Genomic DNA, 6,544 nt, shown 5'->3' with positions numbered 1-6,544 from the left:
TAAAGACCCTTCGAGGACAACTCTGGGCCGGATTAGACATTCAGTGACTCGGGCGCCCTGCAGTGTGCTGTGTGTTCTCGTTGTCTGTTTCCTGCCATAGCTAAACACAACATGATGCAAACGGCAATTGGTCAAACATCCAAATGCTAAAAATATTACCTGCAAATGACTCATTGGGTATTGTTATTCGCAGCAGCAGCAGCTACATCGCCCCCTACTGCAACAATTTGGCAGGACTCCCCCTATAAAAAGAAAGTTGAGACTCAACGAGGCTTCCCTAGGTATCACGCGGATTACCGCATTCATCATAATGTGACATGGAAGAGCCGTGCTGCGGTTGACATAAAATACACATGTCACAACGCGCCCATTTAGCCCCATCAATCTATCCGGCCACACGAGAAGCTGCTTGGCTGGCCATGCGTCGGCTTACGTTCACCAAAGCCAACGCCTCCTCGCTTGCCCGGAGGCGCTCACCGATTGGGACTTTGTCCAGGATCTTTGCAAGAATCTGCGGGGGGCTCCTCGCACCATCCATTCTCGCTGGTGAAACCCAGGATGGGAGCGTAGTCGGGCAAGGCTTGCCTTAATGTTTCAAACTCCCAGCGAGATGCCTGGTGGCGTGTCATGTTATTTCTGCCTAGCAAGAGGGTTTGTTTTTGTACAGCCATAGAAAGCGATCCGTAAATGGTTTGTTTTGGCGATTTTTTGTCCTTTTTTCCCCCACCCCCAAGTGCATTACAACCGTGGCTGCCGATGTGTGTTTAAGTGTGTTCCCTTGTTGTGGGTACTAGTTTGTCTTGCCACTCGACCAGGCCAGTCAGCAGCCAACTGAGCTGGGGGGACATTGTCTAAACGAAGGGAGGAGAGAGAAGAGAGGTTTCTTGGCTGGTTAGACGGTGGCAGCAGGGTGGGATGAATGTTCTTGTTGGCCCAAGTCACTCATGTTTCGTTGGCCTTCAGTGATCACTCTCTACGATTGCTGTTACTACCGCCCCATGTTGCTACTTCCGCCGCAGTCACTCCGCTTGTTTCACGCGTAGCACAACAACGCCTTTGTATTCGACTTGCACTACACCTCTGTTGAGATATGAGGTTGTCCGAAAAACACAATTTGAAGATTTTACTTAAAAAAATTTCAATTTTATAAAATCTCGAAAAGTTCATCTCCGGCGTTAATTTCGCTCAACTTATGAACAAAAACAAATTGACATGACTCTGCCTCCTTGTGTATACACTGTGCCTATATCATTGCTCTATACATATATTTATTCAAGAGGATATCTTCGTTATGTTTTTTTTGTTACCAGAAATAAGGGGAAAACCTATTCTCATGTTTTTGTTTCATCATACAAAAGAACGTGGTACAAACATAGTTCCCGTAGGCCCTAGGCATTGGTGTAGTACCTTCTGTGCCTATTGGATAATAACAGCCCTGGGTGGCAGAGACATTGCTGCTGCTCTGGAGGAGGAGGAGAGATCGCTTTTGTTCAGGGGTCACATGGAGTGAGAGAGTTTACATCGAATAAAGAGTTTGTACTGGACACGGTAAAGATAGAAAAAGGTTGCAGCATAGAAGGCAGCCTGAGAGAAGGCATGCTGATGATGCAGCCAGTGACGAGGACACTGGCACGACTTGAACACATGTCGGATGGACATCAAAAGGACAATTAAAAAGTGCGGTGTTGTTGGTGTTGTTGTTTGGGGGGGACATGGAAGACCTAACAGTAGAAATGACTTGACGACTGACGACATCATAAGAGATTTGGTTGCCAGAAAGACGTGGCCACTACTTTGAGCACATTGAAAACTGCAATGCGGATGTGAAAGTGGAAACAATAAATGACGACATGTGCAGTGGACACTTTACGGGCTTATCTGCCCACAGATTGTGGTGATAACGATGACTAGTCTCGTCGACTTTTGCCCTTCCCTGTAGCAATGTTACATCACACGCAAAATCTGCCAGCTGGACCGGAGGTAATACGTTTTGCTTTACACAACCCGTGTGCAGTACGCGGACATTTAAAAAAATATATAAATGTAATTTCGCCGGGTGAAAGTGCACAAGTGCAGGCTTTGTAAACAGTGATGGCTGACGTGGTTACACTTACTCGCCCCGTGTGCAGAGTTGTAATGCGAGAATCAAGTTCAGTAAACAAGTCAGAGTTATGTGTTTCTCCACATTCTAGCCAGGGTTGTTTTTGTATTATTCGGGGTCAAGCAGTAAAAATGCAGGATCACAGGGATGTTTTTTTTAAGTTTCTTGCATACTAATTACCTCGCTGATCGGTTTCGAAGGGTATAATTCACCACCAGCTGTGCATCTCGAGAGGCAACTATCCTGTATGTATCTCAGTCCTAGCAAAACAAAGATCCCCCGTATAGCCTGAACAGGCCGTTGGGGCAAGTGCTGTGAGCGAGTTCCTACGATGGCCCGGCAATGCGCACGAGGAGGTGGGTGGCCAGCACCACGCGAACAGAGCAGCGGGTATCCAGCAGATGGCAATCTAACTCGGACTTTAACAGAACAGCTGAAGGAAAAAAACTGCGTCTATTTGATTTTCTTATTCCCCCCCTCCCCCTTGTTCTTGAACAATACTGCGCATTTTGTCATCACCGAGAACTTCCACAGGGACCCATTCCTTGTCACATGTAATTGCTTGCTTATTATCTTGATGTGAAGTTTTGTTTTAAGCCAAAGAGCCACCGCATGCGGCACCCGAGTGGCAGGTTCCCATCCCCTGGCCTAGACGAATGGGCCCCAAAGATCGGCTCTGCCCCAAAAAACACGCGAGCATTGCACCTTGTAAAATGTACCCCGGTGGCAAACGGCCATCGTTAATTCGCTTAATCATAGCAGATCAACATTCTTGTGAGACATGTGTAAGTTCTTAGGGTATAAAAAAAATCAAACGCTAGTTTCAGAATTTCACGTTTTATAAAGAATAGTTTTTTTGTCCATCTAAATCTGCTTAAACGGCACTGGTCTCTGTTTTCAAATTTTGCAACATCCGGCAGAGGCGAGTGGCTACAGGAAGCGTTAAGGCAGCACGGTTGTTACACGTTTGTACGACAGTTACTTCGAGGGCAGAAGCTATTCGCCAATGCGTGGGTACCCACGGATACATGTGGATCCAGCAGGCATGGCGCGGGTACCCAGCGTACGTCAAGACCGAAGTGTGTGCCACTTAGCAAGGTTCTCATTCCAATGGAGATTCAATTAACCCTGGTCAGTTATAATCTTAAATCACACTTGCATTTTTGGTTACATGCGGTCCTTTCAAAGTTAATGCACACTTTTGTCTTGACATGAGAAGGGAGGTTCTTTGTACTGTCCCTTTTCTAAACTATTTGCATCAGTAGAAGTTTTACAAATGGCATGAAAATGTCTGCACGCCAACAGGGCAGAGGTATAAATAATACAATTGTCCAAGCTAAGCAATGGCAGAGGTGTATCACATCGGTTAAAACGAAACTATTTTTGTCTATTTTTACCAGCCAAGGCCAGCTGAGCTATGTAGTTTTTTTTTCTTCAGAAGCGACCTGGCCACAAATGACAGCTGAACGAAGTGGATTATGACGTGGAAATGTATAGCAGCCAAACACTCTACACGCATGTTTCTAAATATTGATAACACCAAGGGGCTATTGATCCAAGCTGACATCACAAAGACAAATCAGGCTGTACAAGAACACGCTGCTTATTACTAAGGACTGTTACGCTGTTAAATTGACAGTATACACATTAGCATTACTAATCATTGATCTTGTGTATGACAGAAAGAACCACGTTGTTCTGGAATGTCCAACACTGCCCTTTAATTCGATAAAATAACAAAATTAATTCTCACGAACTATACAATGTTCCTTTCCCACACTCTGAACCTCAGTCCTCAAACATTAAACCCTCCAACACTTAAGTGTGACAGTTTGCCGTAATGAGTCTCACCCAGGGTGTGACTGGATGGGAGGGATGGAGAGGATTTCCCTCGATCGGGCTCTGGATTAATGGATATTCGCACCCCGCCTCGCATGAAGAATGTTGCATTGACAATGCCAGCAGGCTTGGGCCTGGTTCGTGATTGAGTGGGCAAACTAATTGGGAATAAACATACGCTGTAGGATTGGGACTGTCTGCAAAGGTGGGCACGAGATAGAAGCCACAGCAATGGATGTTGTGAAGCTATCGGTGCGGAGCTGTATCACTCCCCTCATTCCAGTCACACTCGTCTCGGTCACACTCAGAATCAGAATATTTATTGATAGCTGGAGGAATCCGACGAGCTATCAAGCTCTTCCTTCACAGATGTCCAGTGATGTTGCAACATCTTGCGTCACCTGCAACGCATTCCGGACTCTGCGTTCTCTCAGCGATGGCACTTCTCACGCCAAGCATGCGGTTCTGCGGTCGACTCAATGCGTCTGCACTGGACTCATTTTTTATTATTATTAATTTGATATGCGGGCCAGGAGCTGGGCTTAGACATCTACATGGGACAGCTGCCTGGGCCCGAAGCATGCGCTTGCTGACTTTGGCCCCAGGAATATTTTTCAGCCAACCCAAATATCCACATGTTTTTAATCTAAGACCATACAGGTGAAATATTTTACCGCTTTCTGCTTTAATAAATTAAGTCCCACTGAGCAATACTGCTCTTTTTCAGACGCGAACTGGCCACGAATGATAGCTCAACGAAGTGGCTTATCGTGTGGAAATGTATGGGAGCCAAATGTACGAAACCCACGTTTCTACATGTGGATGAGAAAAATCCACGCGTCAGGCATCAGGGTCGGGGTCGAACCCACGACCTTCTGTATACCAGGCGAGGGAGTAAACATCTCGCCACCGTGGTGCCCCCAACAGTGGCACTTACTCCATAGCAATACAATTACAAATGTCTTCTGATTTTGTGACTTAAAACCAAAAAAAGTGTACAGACAAATATTTACTTAAATGTAGGAAATGTTACGGTGTTCATAAAATATAGAATGTTTCTTACCTAGTGTTTTCATATCTCTCAAATCCATGGCATCGCCTCTTGTACTCTGCTTTCAATTACACTCGAGGTTTTGGTTTCGTATTAATTGGCAGGACATTCAAACAGAATAATGTGTCATACAATAAAGAGGTACGTAGTTTATCCAATCGAGAAATTGAGATAACACTTCATCAGTCATCCAACCCACCCTGTGGGCGACGTGTCCTTGTGGCATCACGAGTTTAAAACAGGAGACGCCTCCATGGGCTTCAACGTCACTGTGTCGAACCATCAGGGCGCTCCCTCTAACGATATAACATTTCTCAACACCCTTTGCGATGGAAAATAACCATCCTAAGAGATGCCGGAAAAGAATAAACGGCACGACACGACTTAAAATGCAGAATTCATTCTTAAAATTAAATATATATCTTTTTAAAGCGCAATGATAACATTAATTAAACTCCTAGATTAACCAAACAGGCTTGCAGGTGGTTTTCTAGCTATTCATTTAAAACAATCTTCATGTTCAATGTGTCGTTAAAGATAAAAGGTTTTTGTTTTGTAAGATCGCGTAAATATCAATGTGTCGTGAACCTACTACCACCCGACACGACCAATTAGTAAGGTTTGTCACGTAAACAAAACGTGCCAATAGGTTACTACTTAAGAATACACCGTGTTGGAGAGTAAATAACATTTACAACTTGAGTAGTACGACGTTCTTTTCGCTGGTAATTACAACCAGCGATTTTGCCAGCCTACGTGTTGAATTTGTTGTTACGCTTTGTGTGTGTGTGTATGCAACTATCTGACCATCCGGCCATTTATTTTGGCAAAGAATCGCAACCCTTAATAGAGGGTTTTTTGGGTTAGATCACGTAAATATAAATGTGTCGTTAAATCCGCCACCGCAATCGCAACCCCGATCCGTGTTGTCCTGGCCAAATGGCAGCGCAGCGCCAAGGCACAACTAAGAGCCAAGGCAGAAAGCTCTAAATGTGTAAATCTGCCACATTTAAAATATATATATTTTGCAAATCACGGGATGAATTGAAGGACGTTTGAGAACTATGTCGTGGTCTTCACTCACAATTTAATCCATGGTAATTGCAAAACAAACTAACCCAATCTCAGGACACACGGGTAATGTTTCCTGCGAGTGACAAATGCACGCAATATCTCACTTGATTCTTCCAACAGTTAATAATAGTTTCTCATTTATTCGGTTCTCATTAATCTAAACACTCAGATATAACTATCAGCTAATGAAATGTCCACCGACGCACGAAAACTCCCAGGAAGCCCTTGAGGTGGCTACGTGGGCCGGGCGTTAGTGCCCTCAGTTGGCCAAACCGTCCCGGTTCGAACCATCCGTTCAGGAGGCCACCTTGCTACCGTTTGCGCTCGGTAGCAGCGTTGATGTTGAATTCCCATAACTGTAAACGTCAATACATAGCGGTGACATTCCAGTTACGTCCCACGCGGACTCAACTCGATGAGCGGCGAAACATCACACAGATGACGTTGACACTGTACAGATAACAGTAATACTGTACAGG

This window comes from Lampetra fluviatilis, chromosome 39, assembly GCF_964198595.1.
Source record: "Lampetra fluviatilis chromosome 39, kcLamFluv1.1, whole genome shotgun sequence".
Classification (NCBI taxonomy): domain Eukaryota; kingdom Metazoa; phylum Chordata; class Hyperoartia; order Petromyzontiformes; family Petromyzontidae; genus Lampetra; species Lampetra fluviatilis.
Note: the sequence above shows the minus strand (reverse complement) of the source record.